Here is a 27,482-nt window from a genome sequence, read left to right as displayed (position 1 = left end):
ACTGTCCCATTCTCTCTCAATGCTTCAGGAATGTTTTGGTAATATCTCTTTAAGAGCACGCTGAGCCTACAGCCATGAGCACTTTAGCTCTCTCTCTCTCTCTCGCTCTCACTCTCACTCTCTCTCTTTCTCTTTTTCTCACTCTCTCCCGCTCTCTCTCTTTTGTTGCTCCTCTCATTTCCACTCTCAAACTTCATTTTCAGCCTTAGCAAGGGTTTCAGCCACGCTGGCTGGAACTTAGCAGGCACTGTCTCTGGCAGCCAAACTTCCCAGCATGCATTGCGCAGACCTGGCTTTGTCCCTGTGTTAACTGTTAAAGGCCCAATGCAGCCATTTTTATCTCAATATCAAATAATTTCTGGTTAACAATTAAGTACCTTACTGTTATTGTTTCCCAATTAAAATTATAAAAAAAGAATAAAATAATTGCTTCTGTGCAAAGACCAATTTCTCAAGTAAGAAATTTGCTAGGACTGTCTGGCAGTGGTCTGAGTGAAGGCCTAATTGGACGAGCCTAATGGGAGGGATATGTAACCTAAAAAAATTGCTGTTATGGCAGAGAGGATTGAAACTCTCTTTCTTATTGGTCTATTAACTTATGCTGCCTGTTGATGTCGCCAGGCAGGCCAAAACTCCATCCCACCAAAACAGAATGAAATTTCAGGCGGTCTTTTCAAATAGCTCTTACACTAAAATTGCATTATCATAATTTTCACACAGTATTATTCCAACCTCACAGTGTGGAAATATCTATAAAACACAGGAAAATCTAGTTTTTGACTGCGCTGGCCTTTAAGTTGCTCAACTCGACTCACCACATGACAGACCCTTTCACTTCACCCTCTAATACAGATAGTTCTACAGTACATACTAGACAGACACAGAAAGCACACAAAATATTCACTGACACACATATACAAAGGCACATGAATGGACACGGTTTGGATCTCTATTTAAGGAAATAAGGACTGACAAGTGAAAGTAAGACTATAATAATGTAGTTGACAACAAGTTTATAGTCAAATTAATAATTAATGTTAATCCTTTACACTCATGGGAATTGGCCTATATGGATAAGGCTAAATTGAAACGTTTCTTACAGAAGAAATATGAAAAACATTTGCATAACCATGCTAGCAATTGAAAGGGAACAGTTTGGAGATTATTGGAAAAGTATTAGACCAAAGGTGAGGACAACAGTTCACCTGACACAAGACTGAATCCAAATATTACACTGTTGATTTTATGTGCATTTTAGATTTACAATATTTTTCGCCGCATTTGTTGACAATGAAATCTGAAAATACTCTGGATTTCAGTAACATGATAATAATATTCCTTGAAAATGTGTGGTAGGTGCAACATAAAATAAAAAAATGACAAGGGTTTGAGTGAGAGGACTAACTGGTGTCTCCAAGTGGCCACACACCTCTCCAAAGTGCACACAGTTCATAAGTCATTTTAATGCACTTTTATGACTCAAAGAAGAGTCTTCAACTATAAGGTATTTTTTTAAGCTCTCCTAGCAGTGCCGTTGAGGAACTAGAGCAAGCACACTTGTAGTTGTTTTGTTTGGAACACAACCCTGCATCCCCGCCATCACACAATTACTGTTGTTGTTTACGCAATCCAAAAACGGTCCATTATAAATCACAATCTGGGTCAGGTGGGCATCGTTTGAAAGCTTGTTCTATTGCTAACATGACTAGCTAAGTTATAAAATACGATCTTAGTATTAGACTTTCACAATGCAATTCAGGGAAACAGATCATAAACGTTGGGGCGCATAGAAAGGAGTCATGAGTGCATTCAGGTGCATGTGCCACCGCGTATTTTCTTCACAATAGACTAACATAGGCTCATTCTGTTCAGAACAACCCAGGGTATGACGACATGTCATCTTGTAACTGTACATCAAACATAGTGATCATAAACATTGACACTGTATATGACATGAATTGTGAAGTGAGATGTGAAGTGCACATTGGGACTCATGGGTGTTTGGCTTGCTTGTATGCGATCAAGGCTGTATTTATTATAATCCTTAACGTCTCATCTTTCAAAACACATTGAGTCCTCTTAATTTATAGCATTTTCCTCACTCAGACAAAACATTTGCTAAAGTTGCCCAATTACCAGGAGGGATGGGGACAACTTCTTGTCGCGCGTGTTGCTCAAGTTCAGAACAGCTGTCAGTCAAAACCCATACAGCAATGTGAAGCGCAGAGCAAGAGCTCTGACGTCATGTATAGCATGTTACTGTACAGCCACTATGTTCCAATATAGGCATTTATCAGTGCCCAAATCTGCCATTTTCCACCCGTATAAAGATACGAGTGTGAAGGGCTACACCAGTAACTTCCCACATAGCATAGCCAGCAATGCCACTGCATGTTAATTATGTTTAATTGTGATGCCACTGGGCAAGAAGTGATTGGTTTGAATGACGCACAAAGACATAAATCATTTTTAATCCTACAGTCTGTACTGTCCCTGGAGAGCCCCTTGTTGTTCCAACTCTGCCCACAGGATTTTGATTAGAAGTGGATATTTCATCTCCATCCAGTGCCATTCCTGGCAAGACCTGAGACAGTGCAGTCTGTTTGCCTCTCTGCTTGCCTGCCTGCCTCTCTGTCTGCATGCAGCATCTGGTGGACACCTGCAACAGTGCAAGTCACTGGAGAGAATAAGAGAGAGGGAGAGGCCTATTCAAATGTTCTAAATCACCATAATCTGTCCTAGAGTATCCAAACTGCAGAGCATTCTAGCCATTTTGCCAGACTATGAAACTGAAGCAAGAAGAAACGGCAGTGAATGGTCACCAAAGTAAAAGAAATGTCAATGACAATCAGTGGTCAAAGAATTTGTAACGAGAATATCCACAAGGCCAACCTTGCTCCAGTCCATACAACAAGAACCATCAGGAGGTCCAGGTCCTTTGCATAAGCGGCAAATAAAGCTATGTCTATTGGACATGGGGTGGCAATCGTTTTCTGTCCCTGTTACAAACAATAGGCTAATGTGAAACTGTGAGGTTTGATATGTGGATATGAGGCAGAGCCAAGATATGGTCTCTGGTTTGGCCAGCTCAGTGATTCATTCAGAGGGAGAGAGAACTGGTTCTAGTGCCATCTGATGGTTTCAGGCTAACACACACATTTAATTAAGCAATGCTACATTGCCAGCATGCCCTGTTCTTCCTACAGAATGGGGGTAAATGCACCCCTTTCAACAGGTGAAACCATTGTTTGTTTATGAAAGCAGCATGAGGAAGACTGAGAATGTTCTAATTTGCATGATTTGCTTACCTGCATTTCTTCAAGTCCATTGAATCAGTTCTCTCTTCATCCTGGCCACTCTATGTAACACTGGGGAAAAAATACAAATCATTAAATATGGTATCTAAGTCACAGCACAAACTCCTTTGAACAACAAAGTCAGTGCTAACAATCCATCGGATGAAATACAACAGCGCAAAGTGACAAGATATTTTCCCTTCACAACAAAGCACAATGCTTCATACTGTGGGCCAATTCGTTAGGCCATAGCAAACCAAAGAAGCGCTTTCAAATGTTATCAGACACCCAGTGTTCACAGAGCTCTTTTATTTAAAAGGGCTAACAGCTCCAAGTGAAACTGATCACAAAGGGAGAGATGCTCACTGACACCACAGTAATTAGGCCGGACAGCCATCAGGGCACCAGGGTTAATGTGTCCTGGTCTCTCCTGGCCCGTGGGGCAGCAGGGTGGTTGTTTTACTGCCGTGAGGGTGCAATGCTGATTGTTAACGCAGGCAAAGTGATCCCTGGAGTCAGGCCCCTGAACCTGCTCCATCCCTGTAACCATGGCGTAGCAGTGCAGTCGTGTTCTTTGTTGTGTGTCTGTGTAAATAGCCAGTTTTTTGTATTTTTTTGTATTTTTCATACATATTTCCCTATCACACTTTTCATCCTTCTACAAAATATACTTTCCTGCAACCCGCCTCACTCAATGTGGAACGGATTCTATTATTGACTTACCTTTTATCTAGAATCTCCAGTTGAAACTAGCTAGCCAGCTAACTAGCTACTTGCTATTAGCCACCGTTAGCGGTTTTATCCCAGAACATCGGATTTTCTGGCGGAATAACTGAATCACTGGACATTAACACCGGATCGCAACTAGCTAGCCGCAACCGAATGGATGTTGCTGTTGGCTAATCACCACTGCCCCCGAAGCAAGCACCAGTTAGCCTTGAGCTAGCCTCGAGCCAGGCCCATATCCCGGCTATCTACCTCTCTGTCTACCGGACGGGAGTAGCCAGCTAACTAGCTACTTGCTATTTAGCCACCGTTAGCGGTTTTTCACCATTGTCCGTGGCCTGCACTACCTACCAGCCAGCTCTAGCCTGGACTATTATCGGCCAGTCTGCACTGTCTGCACAGCGCGTTATCAACCCAGAACATATCGGTTTTTCTGCCGGAATCACTGAATCACTGGACCTTTAACACCGGATCATCGCAACTAACTAGCTGCAACCAAATGGATGTTATTGTTGGCTAATCAGCCTTGAGCTAGACTCGAGCCAGGCCCATCTCCCGGCTATGTACCTCTCTGTCAACCAGACGGGACCTCCTAGTATTGACACGGAGCCCCGCCGATCCAACACGACTGGTCTGCCGACGAAATCGTCTGATGTGGTTTCAACAGGCTTCCCGTTACGACGTCGACCACGAAGATCCATCTGCTAGCCCCGGCCGCTAGCACACGCAAGCCATGGCCTCTTGCTTGCCAGTGTTATAGCAGCCCCAGAACTACCTCCGAACTCTCCTATTGCTGTTCACCGGACCTTATGATAACTCAGCTATACAGCTGATGCCTGCTGGACTGTTCCTTTATACGGTACCGCATCCTGTTTATGTTTAGCCTCAGCCCAAACTTTGTCGCCATTACCAGCTGTTGTCTTAGCTCTCTCAAATAACACCTGTGATTGCTTTATGCCTCTCTCCCATGTCAATATGCCTTGCTTATTGCTGTTTCGGTTATTTCTTATTGTACTATTTCACTGTAGATCCCCCAGCCCAGCTCAACATGCCTTAGATAGCTCCTTTGTCCCACCCCCCATCGTTACCCAACGCTTAGGTTTACCTCCACTGAACTCATATCCTTCCATATCCTTGTCTGTACATAATGCCCTGAATCTATTCTACAACGCCCGGAAATCTGCCCCTTTTTTTCTCTGTACCCAACGCACTAGAAGACCAGTACTTAAAGCTTTTAGCCATATCCTTATTCTACTCCTCCTCTGTTCCTCTGGTGATGTAGAGGTTAACCCAGGCCCTGTAGCCCCCAGTATCACTCCTACTCCCCAGGCGTTATCATTTGTTGACTTCTGTAACCGTAAAAGCCTTGGTTTCTTGCACGTTAACATCCAAAGCCTCCTCCCTAAGTTTGAGTTATTCACTGCGTTAGCACACTCCGCCAACCCTGATGTTCTAGCAGTGTCTGAATCCTGGCTTAGGAAAGCCACCAAAAATTCAGAAATGTACATCCCCAACTACAACATTTTCCGTCTCGATAGAACTGCCAAAGGGGGTGGGGTTGCAATCTACTGTAGAGATAGCCTGCAGAGCTCTATCGTACTATCCAGGTCTGTGCCCAAACAGTTTGAGCTTCTACTTCTAAAAATCCACCTTTCCAGAAATAAGTCTCTCACTGTTGCCGCTTGCTACAGACCCCTCTCAGCCCCAAGCTGTGCCCTGGACACCATATGTGAACTGATTGCCCCCCATCTATCCTCAGAGTTCGTACTGCTTGGTGACCTAAACTGGGATATGCTTAACACCCCGGCCAACCTACAATCTAAACTAGATGCCCTCAATCTCACACAAATTATCAACGAACCTATCAGGTACAACCCTAAATCTATAAACATGGGCACCCTCATAGATATCATCCTGACAAATTTACCCTCTAAATACACCTCTGCTGTCTTCAACCAGGATCTCAGCGATCACTGCCTTATTGCCTGCGTCCGTAATGGGTCCGCGGTCAAACGACCACCCCTCATCACTGTCAAACGCTCCCTAAAACACTTTAGCCTTTCTAATTGACCTGGCCCGGGTATCCTGGATGGATATTGACCTCATTCCGTCAGTAGAGGATGCCTGGTTGTTCTTTAAAAGTGCTTTCCTCTCAATCTTAAATAAGCATGCCCCATTCAAAAAATTCAGAACTAAGAACAGATAACCCCTGGTTCTCCTCAGACTTGACTGCCCTTGACCAGCACAAAAACATCCTGTGGCGTACTGCATTAGCATCGAACAGCCCCGCGATATGCAACTTTTCAGGGAAGTCAGGAACCAATATACACAATCAGTTAGGAAAGCAAAGGCTAGCTTTTTCAAACAGAAATTTGCACCCTGTAGCACTAACTCCAAAATCCAAATTTCAACAAGCATTTTGCTACGGCTGGCCATGCTTTCCACCTGGCTACCACTACCCCGGCCACCAGCTCTGCACCCTCCGCTGCAACTTGCCCATGCCCCCGCTTCTCCTTCACACAAATTCAGACAGCTGATGTTCTGAAAGAGCTGAAAAATCGGGACCCCTACAAATCAGCTGGGCTAGACAATCTGGACCCTTTCTTTCTAATATTAGCCGCCGAAATTGTCGCAACCCCTATTACTAGCCTGTTCAACCTCTCTTTCGTAACGTCTGAGATCCCCAGAGATTGGAAAGCTGCCGCGGTCATCCCCCTCTTCAAAGGGCGTGACACTAGATCCAAACTGTTACAGACCTATATCCATCCTGCCCTGCCTTTCGAAAGTTTTTGAAAGCCAAATTAACAAACAGATCAACGACCATTTAGAATCCCACCATACCTTCTCCGCTATGCAATCCGGTTTCTGAGCTGGTCATGGGTGCACCTCAGCCACGCTCAAGGTCCTAAACGATATTATAACCGCGAACGATAAAAGACAGTACTGCGCAGCTGTCTTCATCGACCTGGCCAAGGCTTTTGACTCTGTCAACCACCGCATTCTTATTGGCAGACTAAATAGCCTTGGTTTCTCTAATGACTGCCTCGGCTGGTTCACCAAATACTTCTCAGATAGAGTTCAATGTGTCAAATCGGAGGGCCTGTTGTCTGGACCTCTGTCCGTCTCTATGGGGGTGCCACAGGGTTCAATTCTCGGGCCGACTCTATTCTCTGTGTATATCAATGATGTCGCTCTTGCTGCTGATGACGCTCGGATCCACCTCTACGCAGACGACACCATTTTGTATACATCTGGCCCTTCATTGGACACTGTGTTAACAAACCTCCAAACGAGCTTCAACACCATACAACACTCCTTCCGTAGCCTACAACTGCTCTTAAACACATGTAAAACTAAATGCATGCTCTTCAACCGAACGCTGCTTGCACCCGCCCACCTGACTAGAATCACTACTCTCGGTGGGTCTGACCTAGAGTATGTGGACAACTACAAATACCTGAGTGTCTGGTTAGACTGCAAACTCTCCTTCCAGACTCACATTACGCATCTCCAATCAAAAGTTAGATCTAGAATCGGCTTCCTATTTCGCAACAAAGCCTCCTTCACTCATGCTGCCAAACATGCCCTCGTAAAACTGACTATCCTACCGATCCTTGACTTCGCCGATGTCATTTACAAAATAGCCTCCAACACTCTACTCAGCAAATTGGATGTAGTCTATCACAGTGCCATCCGTTTTGTCACCAAAGCCCCATATACTACCCACCATTGTGACCTGTACGCTCTTGTTCGCTGGCCCTCACTACATATTCATCGCCAAACCCACTGGCTCCAGGTCATCTATAAATCACTGCTAGGCAAATCCCCGTCTTATCTTAGCTCACTGGTCACCATAGCAACACCCACCCGTAGTATGCGCTCCAGCAGGTATATCTCACTGGTCATCCCCAAAGCCAACACCTCCTTTGGGTGCCATTCCATCCAGTTCTCTGCTGCCAATGACTGGAACGAACTGCAAAAATCTCTGAAGCTAGAGACTCTTATCTCCCTCACTAACTTTAAGCGTCAGTTGTCAGAGCAGCTTACCGATCACTGCACCTGTACACAGCCATTCTGAAATTAGCCCACCCAACTACCTCATCCCCATATTGTTATATATTTTTGCTAATTTGCACCCCAGTATCTCTATTTGCACATCATCTTTTGCACATCTATCATTCCAGTGTTAATACGAAATTGTAACTATTTTGCACTATAGCCTATTTATTGCCTTACCTCCATAATTTACTACATTCGCACACACTATATATATTTTCTGTTGTATTTTTTGACTTTATGTTTTGTTTACCCCATATGTAACTCTGTGTTGTTGTTTTTATCGCACTGCTTTGCTTTATCTTGGCCAGGTCGCAGTTGTAAATGAGAACTTGTTCTCAACTGGCTTACCTGGTTAAATAAAGGTGAAATAAAATAAAAAAGACAGGTAGTGTCTGGGTCCAGGGTCAACATGGCTAGGCTGCAGTGGTCTGCATATGAATATAAATTTTTACATTTTTATCCAGAGCGACTTACAGTTAGTGAGTGCATACATTTTCATACTGGCCCCCCGTGGGAAACTAACCCACAACCCTGACGTTGCAAGCGCCATGCTCTACCAACTGAGCTACAGGGGACATATACAGGGGAACAGGCTTTCCATGAATCAACAACAGGACTTGATGTTCAAAAGGATTTAGTAACGTCAACCTCTGCTTAATCAGGTTAGCTCAGGAGAGAACAACTGCCCCCTCTCATTGAAGCCACGGAAGTTCAACGCTGACCGCGGTATTGCAGGCATTGTTAGCAGAAAACAGGATCCCTCATTATAGTGAATGGAAAGATTGTGATCTTCGTGGTCAATCTTCGAGTTATCTGGAGGAAATAGATAATATTATACAAAGCAAATAAGTTTATATCCTCTTTGCATGCAAAACAAAGTATTCTTTACTGTGCTAGACTGACCCGGCGTGGTCTGTCTGTCTGTCTGTCTGCCCCCAGAGAGACAAACATACGGCCATGATCCTCTCTGCCCTTCTCTCCCTTCGCCTCGCCAGCACTCTGTCTTTAGTTGCTATGAGACAGGCCGACTCAAGCCAAGGCCTCCACAATTCATTACTAAAGGAACAAAAGCCAAAGCAGTAGACAAAGCCGTCCAGACCAACCCAAACCAGCTCCCACTTAACACACACATCACACTTCACAGTGGTCTCTCTGACTGACTGACATAAGAATGGGCAATTCAAGGCCTTACTTCTCTCCTTTTGACAAGAAATATGCTCAATAATAATAATTCTGCACTCATTTCAATACACTAATTTTTAGTCATTTAGCAGACGCTCTTATCCAGAGCGACTTACAGTTAGTGAGTGATTACATTATTATTATAATTTGTTTTCATACTGGCCACCCGTGGGAATTGAACCCACAACCCTGGCGTTGCAAACGCCATGCTCTACCAACTGAGCTACATTTACATTTACATTTTAGTCATTTAGCAGACGCTCTTATCCAGAGCGACTTACAGTTAGTGAATACATATATATTTTTTATTTTTTTTATACTAGCCCCCCGTGGGAAACGAACCCACAAACCTGGCGTTGCAAACGCCATGCTCTATCAACTGAGCTATATCCCTGCCGGCCATTCCCTCCCCTACCCTGGACGACGCTGGGCCAATTGTGCGCCGCCCATGAGTCTCCCGGTCACGGCCGGCTGCGACAGAGCCTGGATTCGAACCAGGATCTCTAGTGGCACAGTTAGCACTGCGATGCGGCGCCTTAGACCACTGCGCCACTCAGGAGCTACATCCCTGCCGGCCATTCCCTCCCCTACCCTGGACGATGCTGGGCCAATTGTGCGCCGCCCTATGGGTCTCCCGGTCGCGGCCGGCTACGACAGAGCCTGGATACCCTCTAAAAGGCTTCCTATGGATATTCATTTTTCTCTTGCTGCTTAGAAGTCACCACCTTTTCAGGAAAGCAAAATAAGATGGTTTCAAGATCAATTACTTCAGAAATTATACTGTGCAAGAAATCTGACAATTTCATTCATAATCCAGTCTGTCCCCTACGTGATATTACTTTAATACAACTCACAAATGTAATAGCGCCAAAGACTGAACAGCTATAATCTACCATTGTGCAATAAAATCACCTGGCTTCTAGCCTCCTCACACTGGTTCTGTCTGGCCAAATGGCATAAAAAAAACACCTTCTCTTTGCCCTGAACCAATCAGTTCTGAATCTGCATCTGTTTCTGTCCAAAGGAATTGAGGCGAGCCAATGAAAAGCCTCCCTTTTCCTCATACTCCTGGTCTCCAGATCTGCTCACTCACATGACAATCACCTTGTAAGAAATGCCAACAGAGAGGCAATCAGCCATTGTAATTAAGCTGCTTGCCATCCCTGAGCTGTCATAATTCAGACTGGGCTGGAAGCTGGGAGGCTTGGAGGCTAGGAGGCTGGGAGGCTGGAGGCTGGGAGGCTAGAGGCTGCGAGGCTGATAGGCTGGAAGCTGGGAGGCTGGGAGGCTGTTAGCTGAGAGGCTGGGAGCTGGGAGACTGGAAGCTTGGAGGCTGGGAGGCTGGAAGCTGGGAGGCTGGAGGCTGAGAGGCTGGAAACTGAGAGGCTGGAAGCTGGGAGGCTGAAGGTTAGAAGGCTGGAGGCTGGGAAGCTGGAGGCTGGGAGGCTGGAAGCTTGGAGGCTGGAAGGTGTGAGGCTGAGAGTCTGGAGGCTGGGAGGCTGGAGGCTGAGAGGCTGGAAACTGAGAGGCTGGAAACTGGGAGGCTGGAAGTCTGGAAGCTGGGAGGCTGGAAGTTTGGAGGCTGGGAGGCTGGAAGCTGGGAGGCTGCAAGGCTGGAGGGCTGGGCATGGGGACTGGCTGGGAGACAAAGTGACACTAGAGACCCAGCTGTTGCTGACTGGGCTCACCACTGACTCATCCAAACCCCAACACAGGCCAATCCCTCTCTCCCCTCTCCCTCTCTCTCCTTCCCTCCCTCTTCCCCCTGTCTCTTCTCCTCTCTCAGGGGGGGAGACAGCAGCATTGTTTGTGTGGTGGGAGAAGGGGCTGACTGCAAAATTAAACTCTCTCCCTCCCTGTCACTCTACCTCCCTGTCTCTCTACCTCCCTGTCTCTCCACCTCCCTGTCTCTCTACCTCCCTGTCTCTCCACCTCCCTGTCACTCTACCTCCCTGTCTCTCCACCTCCCTGTCACTCTACCTCCCTGTCTCTCCACCTCCCTGTCACTCCACCTCCCTGTCTCTCTACCTCCATGTCTCTCCACCTCCCTGTCTCTCTACCTCCCTGTCTCTCCACCTCCCTGTCACTCTACCTCCCTGTCTCTCTACCCCCCTGTCTCTCTACCTCCCTGTCACTCTACCTCCCTGTCTCTCTACCTCCCTGTCTCTCTACCTCCCTGTCTCTCCACCTCCCTGTCTCTCTACCTCCCTGTCTCTCCACCTCCCTGTCTCTCTACCTCCCTGTCTCTCCACCTCCCTGTCACTCTACCTCCCTCTCTCTTCCCTCCCTGTTGTGTAAAGTAACTAAGTAAAAATACATTGAAGTACTACTTAAGTAGTTTTTTGGGGGTATCTGTACTTTACTACTACTTTTACTTCACTACATTCCTAAAGAAAATAATGTACTTTTTACTCCATACATTTTCCCTGACACCCAAAAGTGCTTGTTACATTTCGAATGCTTAGCAGGACAAAAAAAGGGTCCAATTCATGCACTTATCAAGAGAACATCCCTGGTCATCCCTACTGCCTATGATCTGGCAGGACTCACTAAACACAAATGCTTTGTTTGTAAATTATGTCTGAGTGTTGGAGTGTGCTCCTGGCTATCCGTAAATAAAAAGAAAACAAAGAAAATGGTGCCGTCTGGAATTTTAAATGATTTATATTTTTACTTTTACTTTTGATGCTTAAGTATATTTTAGCAATGACATTTACTTTTGATACTTAAGAATATTTAAAACCAAATACTGTTAGACTTTTACTCAAGTAATATTTTACTGGGTGACTTTCACTTTTACTTGGTATCTTTTATTTTACTCAAGTATGACAATTGGGTACTATTTCCACCACTGCCCCCTCCCATATCACTCCCTGTTTCTCTACCTCCCTGTCTCTCCCTCTCCCTTTCTCTCTACCCCCGCTCTCATACTGCTCCTTTCTCACACTTTATTTTTTCCCACTGTACTGCAGACATTTGTTTTCCAAACTGCTTGACTGATAAGTACATGAGCAGCCGATGGCCCCAAGGTTCTTTCTGAATTCAAAGGCAACTTCTTTAATTGTGGAAATTCACTTATCAAAAATACAAAATCAGAACCTAAACCCACACCACGTATTAAACATGTAACGTCCATTTTACAAACATCTAAATCCTTTAAAAAAGGGTATTCTTCAAACTGCCTCTCAAACTCCAACTGACGAATTCTCCCTGTGCGCTGGATGGATGCAGACTCAGAGAACTAGCTCAGTTTCCCTTGGAATTCAGAGCTAAACAGGAAGCTATGGCAGCATTCTACTGAGATTTATTTTATTTGTTTACAGGGCATGGCTGACTCAGGAACTGGCTTTGCCTGCTGTATCTTTAAAGGACCTGAAGTTTTCTTGGGCAGTAAAACAAATAACTGTGAGTTCAGCCAAAATAGTCAAGAAAGCAGAATGGAGAAACATGCCAAATTGCTGGGGCAATTCAGCCCAGAGGCTAATTTTTCCAAAATGATTCACACTGGAAAGAAGCGCATTTCCCTGTCCTCAGATGAACTTCGTGTGCTCTCTCTCCCCCTCTCTCTCTCTATTTCTCTCTCGCTCTAACCTCCCCCCACTCTCTATTTCCATTCAATACAAAGTCGCTTTACTGAAATGGGAAACATTTGTTACCAAAGCAAGTGAAATAAACATCAAACAGAAGTGAAAAGAAACAAAAGGAACATAAAAACGATTAGAAATGAACAACATCACAAAGGTTTCCAAAAGACAAAGACATTTCAAGTGTTATATTATCAGCTATGTACAGTGTCTTAGCAATGTGCAAATACTTGTAGTACGAATAGTAGGGGAAGATAAATAAACAGATAAGTATTGGTGGTATTTACAATGTTGTTTGTGCTCAAATGGTTGCCCTTTTCTCATGGCAACTGGCCACAAATCTTGCTGCGGTGATTGCACATTGCGAAATTTCGCCTAACAGACACGGGAGTTTGTGTGATCTGTGGAAAATTCTGTATGTGTCTCTAATGTGGTCATACATTTAGCAGGAGGTTAGGAAATGCAGCTCAGTTTCCACCTCATTTTGTGGCCAGTGTGCACATAGCCTGTCTTCTCTCAAGAGCCAGGACTGCCTATGGCGGCCTTTCTCAATAGCAAGGCTATTCTCACTGAGTCTGTATATAGTCAAGGATTTTCATAATTTTTGGTCAGTCACAGTGGTCAGGTATTCTGCCACTGTGTACTCTCAATTTATGGCCAAATAGCATTCCAGTTAGTTTTTTATGCTCCCAGCAAACCGAGAACATTCCCAGAACATTAGCAAAGATTCCAATGAAATCTAGTTATCTAACATTAGGATGATAACATCCCAAAAACATTCCCAAAAACGTTTTGATAACAAAATATATATATACAGTGAGGGAAAAAAGTATTTGATCCCCTGTTGATTTTGTACGTTTGCCCACTGACAAAGAAATGATCAGTCTATAATTGCAATGGTAGGTTTATTTGAACAGTGAGAGACAGAATAACAACAAATAAATCCAGAAAAACGCATGTCAAAAATGTTATAAATTGATTTGCATGTTAATGAGGGAAATAAGTATTTGACCCCCTCTCAATCAGAAAGATTTCTGGCTCCCAGGTGTCTTTTATACAGGTAATGAGCTAAGATTAGGAGCACACTCTTAAAGGGAGTGCTCCTAATCTCAGCTTGTTATCTGTATAAAAGATACCTGTCCACAGAAGCAATCAATCAATCAGATTCCAAACTCTCCACCATGGCCAAGACCAAAGAGCTCTCCAAGGATGTCAGGGACAAGATTGTAGACCTACACAAGAATGGAATGGGCTACAAGACCATCGCCAAGCAGCTTGGTGAGAAGGTGACAACAGTTGGTGCGATTATTTGCAAATGGAAGAAACACAAAATAACTGTCAATCTCCCTCGGCCTGGGGCTCCATGCAAGATCTCACCTCGTGGAGTTGCAATGATCATGAGAACGGTGAGGAATCAGCCCAGAACTACACGGGAGGATATTGTCAATGATCTCAAGGCAGCTGGGACCATAGTCCCCAAGAAAACAATTGGTAACACACTACGCCCGCAAGGTCCCCCTGTCACGAGTTACAAAGCCAGAACCCAGAAGCAGACCAGGACAAGGTAAGTTGAAACGAAGGTGAGTGTTTATTTACAAATTCAAGAGTGATGCTGAATAATCCAGGGAACAGAGCGGGCGGCGTTGATTAGTTGTTGGGGGTGCAGTGGTTGATCCAATCATGGCTCGGCAGCCGCCGACCACCAGGCAGAGGTTGGATGAAGGTTCCGGACGAGTGACTGCAGATGGAACAAAACGGAGGTAAGTAAACAACAAACCAACAAGGTGCAAAACAACAAAACTAACGCTAGACGCTCTAAGACTGATACTCTGATAAACCTACTGTTCATGGCTAACGATCCGGCAGGGAATGGATGTTAGGCCAGAGCCTAAGAAGGGTGATGATCAGGACCAGGTGTGCAGATTGCTGATGGGATGCAGGTGCGGAAATCAAGAGAGCTCCCCGGAGCGTTTCCAGAACCCTCGGGAAACTGGAGATCCCGAGCAGAAAAAACTAGTCCACAGACAGGACCCGACTCAGACTGCCGGGATCGTTACAGTACCCCCCCTCCGACGAACGCCACCGGGCGGACTCCCGGAGCGCCAGGATGGAGGCGGTAGAAGTCACGGATGAGGTCAGCATCTAGGATCTGTCGCCGCGGAATCCAACTCCTCTCTTCAGGACCATACCCCTCCCAGTCCACGAGATACTGGAAACCCCGGCCCCGGCCGTCTGGAATCCATGATGCGTCGCACCGTGTAGGGCAGGACCACCTCCGATCATCCGAGGAGGAGGAGGAGGAGGCGGAGGAGGCAACAGAGGACTGAGGAAAACAGGCTTGAGGCAGGAGACATGAAAGGTGGGATGGACTCTGAGCGTCCTCGGGAGTTTGAGTCGAACTGCCACCGGGTTGATCACCTTCTCCACCACAAACGGACCAATGAACTTCGGTAACAACTTCCTAGACTCAGTCCGTAAAGGAAGATCCCGTGTGGCCAACCAGACCCTATCTCCGATGGTGTAGGTGGGAGCGGGGATCCGGCGACGATTCGCCTGGAGCTGATACCGGTCCGAAACTCTAAGGAGTGCCTTTCTGGCCCGATGCCAGGTCCGGTGGCAACGACGAATATGGGCCTGAACAGAAGGCACTGAGAGCTCCTTCTCCTGAGAAGGGAACAAGGGAGGTTGGTAGCCATACAGGCACTGGAAGGGAGACATCCCAGTGGCAGATGTAGGGAGAGTATTGTGGGCATACTCAACCCAAGGCAACTGAGAGACCCAGGAGGTGGGGTTGGAAGAGGCCAGGCAGCGTAGCGTGGATTCCATCTTCTGGTTGGCTCTCTCCGCCTGACCATTAGATTGGGGGGTGAAAACCAGATGTGAGACTGACTGTAGCTCCAATGGCCAAACAGAAGGACTTCCAGACAGCAGAGGTAAACTGAGGGCCACGGTCGGAAACGAGATCACTGGGCAACCCGTGGACCCTGAAAACCTCCCTAACCAGGATCTCGGACGTCTCCGAGGCAGAGGGAAGCTTGGCAATTGGCACAAAGTGGGCGAACTTGCTGAATCTGTCCACGATAGTCAGAACGACCGTGTTCCCCTCAGAAGCGGGCAACCCAGTGACAAAGTCCAGGGCCAGATGCGACCATGGTCGCCGGGGAATAGGAAGGGGGTGAAGTAGTCCAGAGCTGGGCCGATTGGTACCCTTATTCTGCGCACACACTGGACAGGCAGCAACATAACCCCGAGTATCCTCGGCCATGGCAGGCCACCAAAAACGTCTGCGAAGAAACGCCATCGTCCGAGCCACGCCAGGGTGACAAGCCATCTTGCTGGCGTGGGACCATTTGAGGACCGCAGGACGAACCGACTCAGGCACAAACAACCGACCGGGTGGACCGTTACCGGGACCGGGCTGCGTCCGAAGAGCCGCCATCACCTCCTCCTCAATCTTCCACCTAACAGCTCCCACGACGCAGTTCCGGGGGAGAATTGTCTCGGTCTTGGACCCACCCTCCTCCGTCTTGGAGAACATCCGAGACAAGGCGTCCGCCTTGCCGTTCTTAGATCCAGGTCGGAACGTCAGGGAAAAAATTGAACCGTCCGAAAAACAACGACCACCTGGCCTGACGGGAGTTGAGACGTCTAGCCGATTGCACGTAAGCAAGATTCTTGTGGTCAGTCCAGACAATAAACGGTTGCTCCGCCCCCTCCAACCAGTGGCGCCACTCCTCCAAGGCAAGTTTCACCGCGAGAAGCTCCCGGTTACCCACATCGTAATTCCTCTCCGCAGGCGAAAGGCGACGAGAGTAGTAGGCGCAGGGATGGAGTTTACTGTCCGTGGAGCATCGCTGCGACAGGATGGCGCCAACTCCCACATCAGACGCGTCCACTTCAACGACGAACTGACGGGCCGTGTCCGGTTGAGAGAGAATCGGTGCGTTGGTGAATCGCCTCTTCAAATCCAGAAACGCTCGATCCGCCTCCGGATTCCACTTGAAGTTCCTGATACTGGAAGTCAAGGCAGTTAACGGCGCGGCCACACGGCTGTAATCCCGGATGAATCTGCGGTAGAAATTCGCAAACCCCAAAAATCTCTGGAGCTGCAATCTCGTACCGGGCTGGGCCCATTCCAGAACCGCTCTAACCTTCTCCTGGTCCATCCTAATCTCTCCCCTGGAGATGATGTACCCGAGAAAGGATGTCGTGTGGGCGTGAAACTCGCACTTCTCGGCCTTCACGAACAGGCGATTCTCCAACAATCGCTGCAGAACCTGCCGGACATGCTGGACGTGGTCGGAAGGTTCCTTCGAGAAGATCAGAATGTCATCCAGGTAAACAAACACAAAGAGACCGATCATATCTCTCAGGACGTCGTTCACCATACTCTGGAATACCGCTGGAGCATTGGTCAGTCCAAACGGCATCACCTGATACTCGAAGTGACCCATCGGTGTATTGAAACCCGTCAACCACTCGTCTCCCTCTCTGATCCGGACCATGTGATACGCATTGCGTAGGTCTAGCTTGGTGAACACCGTAGCACCCTGTAAGGAGTCGAAGGCAGAACTCATCAAGGGCAGGGGATACTTGTTCTTGACCGTGATGTCATTCAACCCCCGATAATCAACACACGGTCGAAGAGAGCCATCCTTCTTACCCACAAAGAAGAATCCTGCCCCAGGGGTGATGACGAGGGACGAACGAGACCAGCAGCTAGGGACTCCTTGATGTAGGTCTCCAAAGCCTCACGTTCAGGGCGGGAGATACTGTATAACCTTCCCTTGGGGTAGACAGCTCCAGGGAACAGGTTGATGGCACAATCATATGGTCGGTGGGGAGGGAGTGACAGAGCCTTCTGCTTACTGAACACTTCCCCCAAATCGTGATATGTCTCGGGAACCAGGGACAAATCTGGGGGGTTTAGCCTCAATCACCTGACTGGGAACCGAATGGGGACAGGCAGTCTTGAGACAGTTAGCATGACAATCAAGGCTCCAACTCGTTACCTTGCCCGTCACCCAATCGAACGTGGGATTGTGTTCCTTCAGCCAGGGGTATCCAAGGACCAGAGGAACATGGGAAGACGGCAGAATGAAGAATGAAATCATCTCCGAATGATTCCCCGACAACAGCATCTTAACCGGTTCAGTCCTCATCGTGATACGTGCCAGACTACTGCCGTTCAGAGTGGTCGCCTCAATGGCTTCCGGCAATTGCTCCTTGGAAAGCCCCAGCTGTTCCACCAACTCGGCATCAAGAAAGCTTCCATCGGCACCTGAATCGATAAAAGCGTTAATCGCTAAGCTCTGATTCCTGTTCACAAGGGTAGCCGGGAAACGGGGTCTGACAGAGGTACTGAGAGGTTGAAACTGGCTCGCTAAAAGTCCTCCCAACTTTAGCGAGCCGGGCAGTTTGACGACCGCCGGGAACAAGTGGAGATGTAATGTCCCGAGCTACCACAGTAGAGGCAGCAGTTGGTCTTACGTCTATGTTGACGCTCCTCCTTGGTTAACCCGTGCCGCCCCACTTGCATGGGTTCAGAATCGGGAGAGAGGACCTCTCCACTAATCCTTTGTGGTGGAGAATGATCGACGTGTTCTGGTCCACCACCCGACCCGACTGGGAACTGAGAAGCTGATCGACTGGACGGACCCCATTGCTTCTCCCTCCTTCGCTCTCGGACTCGATTATCCACCCGAATAGACAAGGCTACCAAGCTGTCCAGGTCACTAGGCTCCGGATAGGAGATCAGCTCATCCTTGAGCTGCTCCGACAGACCCTGGTAAAAGGCCGCTTGCAGAGACTCCTCATTCCACCCACTCTCCACAGCCAACGTCTTGAACTCGATCACGAAGTCGGCCACGCTGCGAGTTCCTTGGTGGAGCGAAAACAGGCGCCTAGCTGCGTCCCTCCCTCGGACGGAATGGTCGAAGAGCTTCCTCATCTCGGCCGTGAACCCCTGGTATGAAGCCATGCAGGGGTCTTGTCGTTCCCAAACGGCTGAAGCCCACTCCAGCGCTCGACCACGCAGCAACTCAATCACAAAGGCTATCCTAGCCTTGTCTGTGGCATAAGAGTAGGGCTGTAGATCGAACACTAACCCACACTGCATAAGGAAAGAACGGCATCTTCCCAGCTCCCCCTCATATTTATCCGGCGTCGGAACCTTGGGCTCACGGAAGGACACCGCTTCAGACGCGGCAGGCGAGATGGGTGAAACCGGTAGTGGATCCTCCACCGGAAACTTGCGCTGGTTCTGGACCTCCGTCAGACCGGTAGAAAGGTTCCGAACTGCCAACGCGATCTCCTGTAGCTCCGTGCTATGATGGCCCAACATCTTCTCCTGATGGGTAATGGCATGGCGAACAGAGTCCAGGTCCGCTGGGTTCATTACTGGCCGGATCGTTCTGTCACGAGTTACAAAGCCAGAACCCAGAAGCAGACCAGGACAAGGTAAGTTGAAACGAAGGTGAGTGTTTATTTACAAATTCAAGAGTGATGCTGAATAATCCAGGGAACAGAGCGGGCGGCGTTGATTAGTTGTTGGGGGTGCAGTGGTTGATCCAATCATGGCTCGGCAGCCGCCGACCACCAGGCAGAGGTTGGATGAAGGTTCCGGACGAGTGACTGCAGATGGAACAAAACGGAGGTAAGTAAACAACAAACCAACAAGGTGCAAAACAACAAAACTAACGCTAGACGCTCTAAGACTGATACTCTGATAAACCTACTGTTCATGGCTAACGATCCGGCAGGGAATGGATGTTAGGCCAGAGCCTAAGAAGGGTGATGATCAGGACCAGGTGTGCAGATTGCTGATGGGATGCAGGTGCGGAAATCAAGAGAGCTCCCCGGAGCGTTCCAGAACCCTCGGGAAACTGGAGATCCCGAGCAGAAAAAACTAGTCCACAGACAGGACCCGACTCAGACTGCCGGGATCGTTACACCCCCTGCTCAAGAAAGCACATATACAGGGCCGTCTGAAGTTTGCCAATGAACATCTGAATGATTCAGAGGAGAACTGGGTGAAAGTGTTGTGGTCAGATGAGACCAAAATCGAGCTCTTTGGCATCAACTCAACTCGCCGTGTTTGGAGGAGGAGGAATGCTGCCTATGACCCCAAGAACACCATCCCCACCGTCAAACATGGAGGTGGAAACATTATGCTTTGGGGGTGTTTTTCTGCTAAGGGGACAGGACAACTTCACCGCATCAAAGGGACGATGGACGGTGCCATGTACAGTCAAATCTTGGGTGAGAACCTCCTTCCCTCAGCCAGGGCATTGAAAATGGGCCGTGGATGGGTATTCCAGCATGACAATGACCCAAAAAACACGGCCAAGGCAACAAAGGAGTGGCTCAAGAAAAAGCTCATTAAGGTCCTGGAGTGGCCTAGCCAGTCTCCAGACCTTAATCCCATAGAAAGTCTGTGGAGGGAGCTGAAGGTTTGAGTTGCCAAACGTCAGCCTCGAAACCTTAATGACTTGGAGAATATCTGCAAAGAGGAGTGGGATAAAATCCCTCATGAGATGTGTGCAAACCTGGTGGCCAACTACAAGAAATGTCTGACCTCTGTGATTGCCAACAAGGTTTTTGCCACCAAGTACTAAGTTATGTTTTGCAGAGGGGTCAAATACTTATTTCCCTCATTAAAATGCAAATCAATTTATATATTTTTGACATGCGTTTTTCTGGATTCTTTTGTTGTTATTCTGTCTCTCACTGTTCAAATAAACCTACCATTAAAATTATAGACTGATCATTTCTTTGTCAGTGGGCAAACGTACAAAATCAGCAGGGGATCAAATACTTTTTTCCCTCACTGTATATACATACCAGTCAAAAGTTTGGACACACCTACTCATTCAAGGGTTTTTCTTTATTTTAACTATTTTCTACATTGTAGAATAACAGTGAAGACATCAAAAGTATGAAATAACACATATGGAATCATGTAGTAACTGTCACGATCGTCGGGAACAGAGGACCAATGCGCAGCGTTAGTTGCGAACATATTTTATTAAATAGAGTAATCACCCGAACAAAACAACAAACGTGACGTCCACGGTCTAACACAAACCAACTGGAACAAGATCCCACAACCACTGTGGGAAAACAGCTTGTCTAAATATGGTTCCCAATCAGAGACAACCAGCAACAGCTGACACTCGTTGCCTCTGATTGGGAACCACTCTGGCCAACATAGAAATATAACTACTAGAAAAACAAATGAAACTCACACCCTGGCTCAACATACAAGTGTCCCCAGAGCCAGGGCGTGACAGTACCCCCCCCTAAAGGCGCGGACTCCGACCGCGCCAACTAAATACCACAGGGGAGGGACCGGGTGGGCACTCCGCCTTGGCGGCGGTACCATCTCCGGGCCTGATCCCCACTCCCTCTCCAACACCCCAAAGTACCCCTGGTCCGGTCTGGCCCCGCTGACCGGAGCTGGACTGCACACTGGTGGAGCGGATTACTCTAGCTCCGGCGTGAAGCAGCTGATCGGTGCCGGACCAGGCACCGGTGGAACAGGCACGGGCCGTGCCGGACTGACGACGCACACCACTGGCTTGGTGTGGGGAAAAGGCACGGGCCGTGCCGGACTGACGACGCACACCACTGACTTGGTGTGGGGAGCAGGAGCGGGCCGGACCGGGCTGGCGACGCGCACCATTGGCCTGGTGTGGGGAGCAGGAACAGGCCGGGTCGGGCTGGCGACGCGCACCATAGGCTTGGTGCGGGGAGCAGGAACAGGCCGGGCCGAGCTGGCGACGCGCACCATTGGCTTGGTGCGGGGAGCAGGAACAGGACGGGCCGGGCTGGCGACGCGCACCATTGGCTTGGTGCGGGGAGCAGGAACAGACCGGACCGTACTGGGGACACACACCACTGGCCCTACGCAGGGATCTGGAACGGGCCGAACCGGATTGGTAACACACCCCAGTACCTCTCGCCGTGCCTCTACACCTTCCTTCCCCTCTTTGACCAGTGGCCCCCGTAACCTGGCGGCCTCCTCTGCCAACCCGCTGGGCCGCTCTATCGCGGTCTCCTGCTGCCCCGTCGTCCACGGCGTTAGCCCCCCCCTAAAAAAATTCTGGGCTTCTCTCCTACCCGTGGACCAGGTCTCCATTCTTTTCGCCAGCCTTTCGCCCTTCTGCTTCCACGTCAAGCCCCTCTCTTGCTCACCCGGCTTGACCCAGTCGAGGAGGCGCTGGATATCCGCCAGAGATTTCCCTGGCGATGGCTCCTGGACCCGCTGCTTGGTCCAGTTCTGGTGGGATCTTCTGTCACGATCGTCGGGAACAGAGGACCAATGCGCAGCGTTAGTTGTGAACATATTTTATTAAATAGAGTAATCACCCGAACAAAACAACAAACGTGACGTCCACGGTCTAACACAAACCAACTGGAACAAGATCCCACAACCACTGTGGGAAAACAGCTTGTCTAAGTCATGTTTTGCAGAGGGGTCAAATACTTATTTCCCTCATTAAAATGCAAATCAATTTATATATTTTTGACATGCGTTTTTCTGGATTTTTTTGTTGTTATTCTGTCTCTCACTGTTCAAATAAACCTACCATTAAAATTATAGACTGATCATTTCTTTGTCAGTGGGCAAACGTACAAAATCAGCAGGGGATCAAATACTTTTTTCCCTCACTGTATATACATACCAGTCAAAAGTTTGGACACACCTACTCATTCAAGGGTTTTTCTTTATTTTAACTATTTTCTACATTGTAGAATAACAGCGAAGACATCAAAACTATGAAATAACACATATGGAATCATGTAGTAACTGTCACGATCGTCGGGAACAGAGGACCAATGCGCAGCGTTAGTTGCGAACTTTTATTAAATAGGGTAATCACCCGAACAAAACAACAAACGTGACGTCCACGGTCTAACACAAACCAACTGGAACAAGATCCCACAACCACTGTGGGAAAACAGCTTGTCTAAATATGGTTCCCAATCAGAGACAACCAGCAACAGCTGACACTCGTTGCCTCTGATTGGGAACCACTCTGGCCAACATAGAAATATAACTACTATAAAAACAAATGAAACTCACACCCTGGCTCAACATACAAGTGTCCCCAGAGCCAGGGCGTGACAGTAACCAAACAAGTGTTAAACAAATCAAATTATATTTTATATTTGAGATTCTTCAAATAGCCACCCTTTGCCTTTATGACAGCTTTGCACACTCTTGGCATTCTCTCAACCAGCTCCATGAGGTAGTCACCTGGAATGCATTTCAATTAACAGGTGTGCCTTCTTAAAAGTTAATTAGTGGAATTTCTTTCCTTCTTAAAGCGTTTGAGCCAATCAGCTGTGTTGTGACAAGGTACGGGGGGTGGGGGTGGGGGGGGGGGGGGAATACGGAGGATAGCCCTATTTTCATATTATGGCAAGAACAGCTCAAATTAGCAAAGAGAAACGACAGTCCATCATTACTTTAAGACATGAAGGTCAGTCAATACAGAACATTTCAAGAACTTTGAAAGTTTCTTCAAGTGCAGTTGCAAAAACCATCAAGCGCTATGATGAAACTGGCTCTCATGAGGACCGCCACAGGAATGGAAGACCCAGAGTTACCTCTGCTGCAGAGGATAAGTTCATTAGAGTTACCAGCCTCAGAAATTGCAGCCCAAATAAATGCTTCACAGAGCTCAAATCACAGACACATCTCAACATCAACTGTTCAGAGGGGACTGTGTGAATCAGGCCTTCATGGTCGAATTGCTGCAAAGAAACCACTACTAAGGACACCAATAAGAAGAAGAGACCTGCTTGGGCCAAGAAACACGAGCAATGGACTTTAGACCTGTAGAAATGTCTGGAGTCCAAATTTGAGATTTTTGGTTCCAACCGACGTGTCTTTGTGAGGCGCGGTGTGGATGAACGGATGATCTCCGCATGTGTAGTTCCCACCGTAAAGCATGGAGGAGGAGGTGTTATGGTTTGGGGGTGCTTTGCTGTGACACTGTCTGTGATTTATTTAGAATTCAAGGCACACTTAACCAGCACGGCTACCACAGCATTCTGCAGCGATACGCCATCCCATCTGGTTTAGGCTTAGTGGGACTATCATTTGTTTTTCAACAGGACAATGACCCAACACACCTCCAGGCTGTGTAAGGGCTATTTTACCAAGAAGGAGAGTGACAGAGAACTGCATCAGATGACCTGGCCTCCACAATCCCCCGATCTCACCCCAATGGAGATGGTTTGGGATGAGTCGGACCGCAGAGTGAAGGAAAAGCAGCCAACAAGTGCTCAGCATATGTGGGAACACCTTCAAGACTTGGAAAAGCATTCCAGGTGAAGCTGGTTGAGAGAATGCCAAGAGTGTGCAAAGCTGTCATCAAGGCAAAGGGTGGCTATTTGAAGAATCTCAAATATAAAATATATTTTCATTTGTTTAACACTTTTTTGGTTACTATATGATTCCATATGTGTTATTTCACAGTTTTGATGTCTTCACTATTATTATACAATGTAGAAAATAGTAAAAATTAAGAAAAACCTGATGATGAGTAGGTGTGTCCAAACTTTTGACTGGTACTGTATATACATTTTTTATGTTTTAAATGAAATATCATTGGAATGTTCTCCTAACATTCACTAAAATGTTGTGCACATCTGTAACAACCACCACAGAACATTCCCCAAAGGTTCTCATTAGGATTCCAGGTAGTGTAATAACATAATGTACCAGTAATGCTTTCCCAGCAAATCAAAATTAGTTCCAAAAAAAGTTCCCAAAACTTTCACAGAATGGCAAATGTTCTCATAACAAAAAAACTGTCCAGTCATGCTGATGATTATACAATGTTTGTTTAAAACATTCGCCTGATGTTGCAAGAACGTTCCCAGAACACATTTTGTCTGTTCTTTAAAGGTTTCCAGAATGTTTCATTAGGTTGTGGGAACAGTCTGGTGGGAACATTGTGGGGACATCACAAAAGATATGTTCCCAAAACACAAAAACTGCCCAGTTGTGCGGACGATTATACAATGTTTATTTTAGGGTGCAAAAAACATTCACCTGATGTTACAAGAACGTTCCCAGAACACATTTCCTCTGTCCTTTAAAGGTTCCCAGAATGTTTCATTAGGTTGTGGGAACAGTCTAGTGGGAACATTGTGAGGACATCACAAAATATATGTTTCCAAAACACACAAAAACAATTCTACAATGTTTATTTTAGGGTGCAAAAAGCATTCACCTGAAATTACAAGAACATTGTCAGAACACATTTCGTCTGTTCTTTAAAAGGTTCCCAGAATGTTTCATTAGGTTGTGGGAACAGTCTGGTGGGAACATTGTGAGGACATCACAAAATATATGTTTCCAAAACACACAAAAACAATTCTACAATGTTTCTTTTAGGGTGCAAAAACCATTCACCTGAAATTACAAGAACGTTGTCAGAACACATTTCGTCTGTTCTTTAAAAGGTTCCCAGAATGTTTCTCTAGGTTGTGGGAACATTGTGGGGATATGACAAGAGGTAGGTTCAGAAAACACTAAGACTATCCAGTTGTGCTGACATTCAGATAATGTTTGTATCAGAGTGCAAAAAACATTCCTTTGATGTTGCAAGAATGTTGACAGAACAGCCTTTCTGAGTTATTTAATGGTTCCCAGAACATTTCATTAGGTTGTGGGAACAGTGTGGATACATTACAAGAGATAGGTTCCCAAAACACAAAATATGCTCACTTGTGATGACATTCATGTTTAAGTTAGGTTGCACAGGACGTTCCCTTAATGTTGCAAGAATATTCTTGTGATATTCACGAAGGTTGCACAGAACATGCCTACAACGTTGCATCATGTTCCACAATTTCCAAATAACTCAGTTTTTATGACGTTCATAGCATGTTTGTTTTAGGTTTACATAATATTCCATTGATGTTCACACAATGTACATTTTACCTTGTCTTGGAGGTCCTAAAAACATTTCAAGAACATTTAGAAAATGTTATATTTAAGTTTGACCTAATATTACCACAACATTCTCAGCATGGATATTTGTAGCTACTTAACTCATAATAAGCAGATTGGAATTGCATCCCGTTATGTTTCTCTCCAGATTTAATGGCAATTCACATATGAGGACTGTGTTGTAGGCCACTACAAGGTAATACAGACACAGCATTTTAATTTCATATGTTGACAAACTGCACATTATTGAATTCATAGGACATTTGAACAGCATTTAATCACACAAACACAACCACAGTTTATGTTAACAATCTGCACATGTGGGGTTTGAACCTGCAATGTTTGATTCCCAAGACAGGTCGTTTATCCTCTGTGCCACCTTTTACATGTTCTTTTTTTCAGCATATAGTCTTAACAGTGTGGTCAATCAAGAATTCCATGCTTACCTTTTAGCCTTCTTAGACATAACTAACCCAGGAAAATACTGGTAACTGGGTTATTCACCATCACTTCACCCATCCAGTGCCTTGTAAAAGTATTCATCGCCCTTGGTGCTTTTCCTATTTTGTTGCATTACAACCTGTAATTAAAATTTATTTTTATTTGGATTTCATGTAATGGGCATACACAAAATAGTCCAAATTGGTGAAGTGAAATGAAAAACATAAATTGTTTCCAAAAATTCTAAAAAATAAATAACGGAAAAGTGGTGCGTGCATATGTATTCACCACCTTTGCTATGAAGCCCCTAAATAAGATCTGGTGCAACCAATTACCTTCAGAAGTCACATAATTAGTTAAATAAATGGGCGGCAGGTAGCTTAGTGGTTAAGAGCGTTGTGCCAGTAACCGAAAGGTCGCTGGTTCTAATCCCCAAGCCAACTAGGTGAAAATCTGTCGATGTGCCCTTGAGCAAGGCACTTAACCCTAATTGCTCCTGTAAGTCGCTCTGGATAAGAACGTCTGCTAAATGACTAAAATGTAAATGTAAATAAAGTCCACCTGTGTGCAATCTAAGTGTCACATGATCTGTCACATGATTTCAGTATATATACACCTGTTCTGAAAGGCCCCAGAGTCTGCAACACCACTAAGCAAGGGGCACCACCAAGCAAGCGGCACCATGAAGACCAAGGAGCTCTCCAAACAGGTCAGGGACAAAGTTGTGGAAAAGTACAGATAAGGGTTGGGTTATAAAAAAATATCAGAAATGTTGAATATCCGACGGAGCACCATTACATCCATTATTAAAAAATTGAAAGAATATGGCACCACAACAAACCTGCCAAGAGAGGGCCGCCCACCAAAACTCACAGACCAGGCAAGGAGGGCATTAATCAGAGAGGCAACAAAGAGACCAAAGATAACCCTGAAGGAGCTGCAAAGCTCCACAGCGGAGATTGGAGTATCTGTCCATAGGGCCACTTTAAGCCGTACACTCCATAGAGCTGGGCTTTACGGAAGATTGGCCAGAAAAAAGCCATTGCTTAAAGAAAAAAATAAGCAAACAGACTCCCCAAACATATGGAAGAAGGTACTCTAGTCAGATGAGACTAAAACTGAGCTTTTTGGCCATCAAGGAAAACGCTATGTCTGGCGCAAACCCAACACCTCTCATCACTCCGAGAACACCATCCCCACAGAGAAGCATGGTGGTGGCAGCAT

At 46.6% G+C, this 27,482-nt stretch overlaps 1 long non-coding RNA gene across 3 annotated transcripts in view; it reads right to left on the bottom strand.

Moving 5' to 3' along the window:
• Window positions 1-27,482, bottom strand: part of LOC121540601 — a 111,836-nt gene that overhangs the window by 57,958 nt on the left and 26,396 nt on the right. For 2 of the 3 annotated variants that reach the window (XR_005995515.2, XR_005995514.2), the window contains exon 2: window positions 3,309-3,368. This is a non-coding gene — a long non-coding RNA (uncharacterized LOC121540601). Of the gene's footprint in view, window positions 1-2,243; window positions 2,678-3,308; window positions 3,369-27,482 lie in introns of those variants that run through there. The other variant, XR_005995516.1, reaches the window with a different exon arrangement.

Source organism: Coregonus clupeaformis, chromosome 26 (genome assembly GCF_020615455.1).
Source record: "Coregonus clupeaformis isolate EN_2021a chromosome 26, ASM2061545v1, whole genome shotgun sequence".
NCBI lineage: Eukaryota > Metazoa > Chordata > Actinopteri > Salmoniformes > Salmonidae > Coregonus > Coregonus clupeaformis.
Note: the sequence above shows the minus strand (reverse complement) of the source record. Positions and strands in the feature narration are given on the sequence as shown.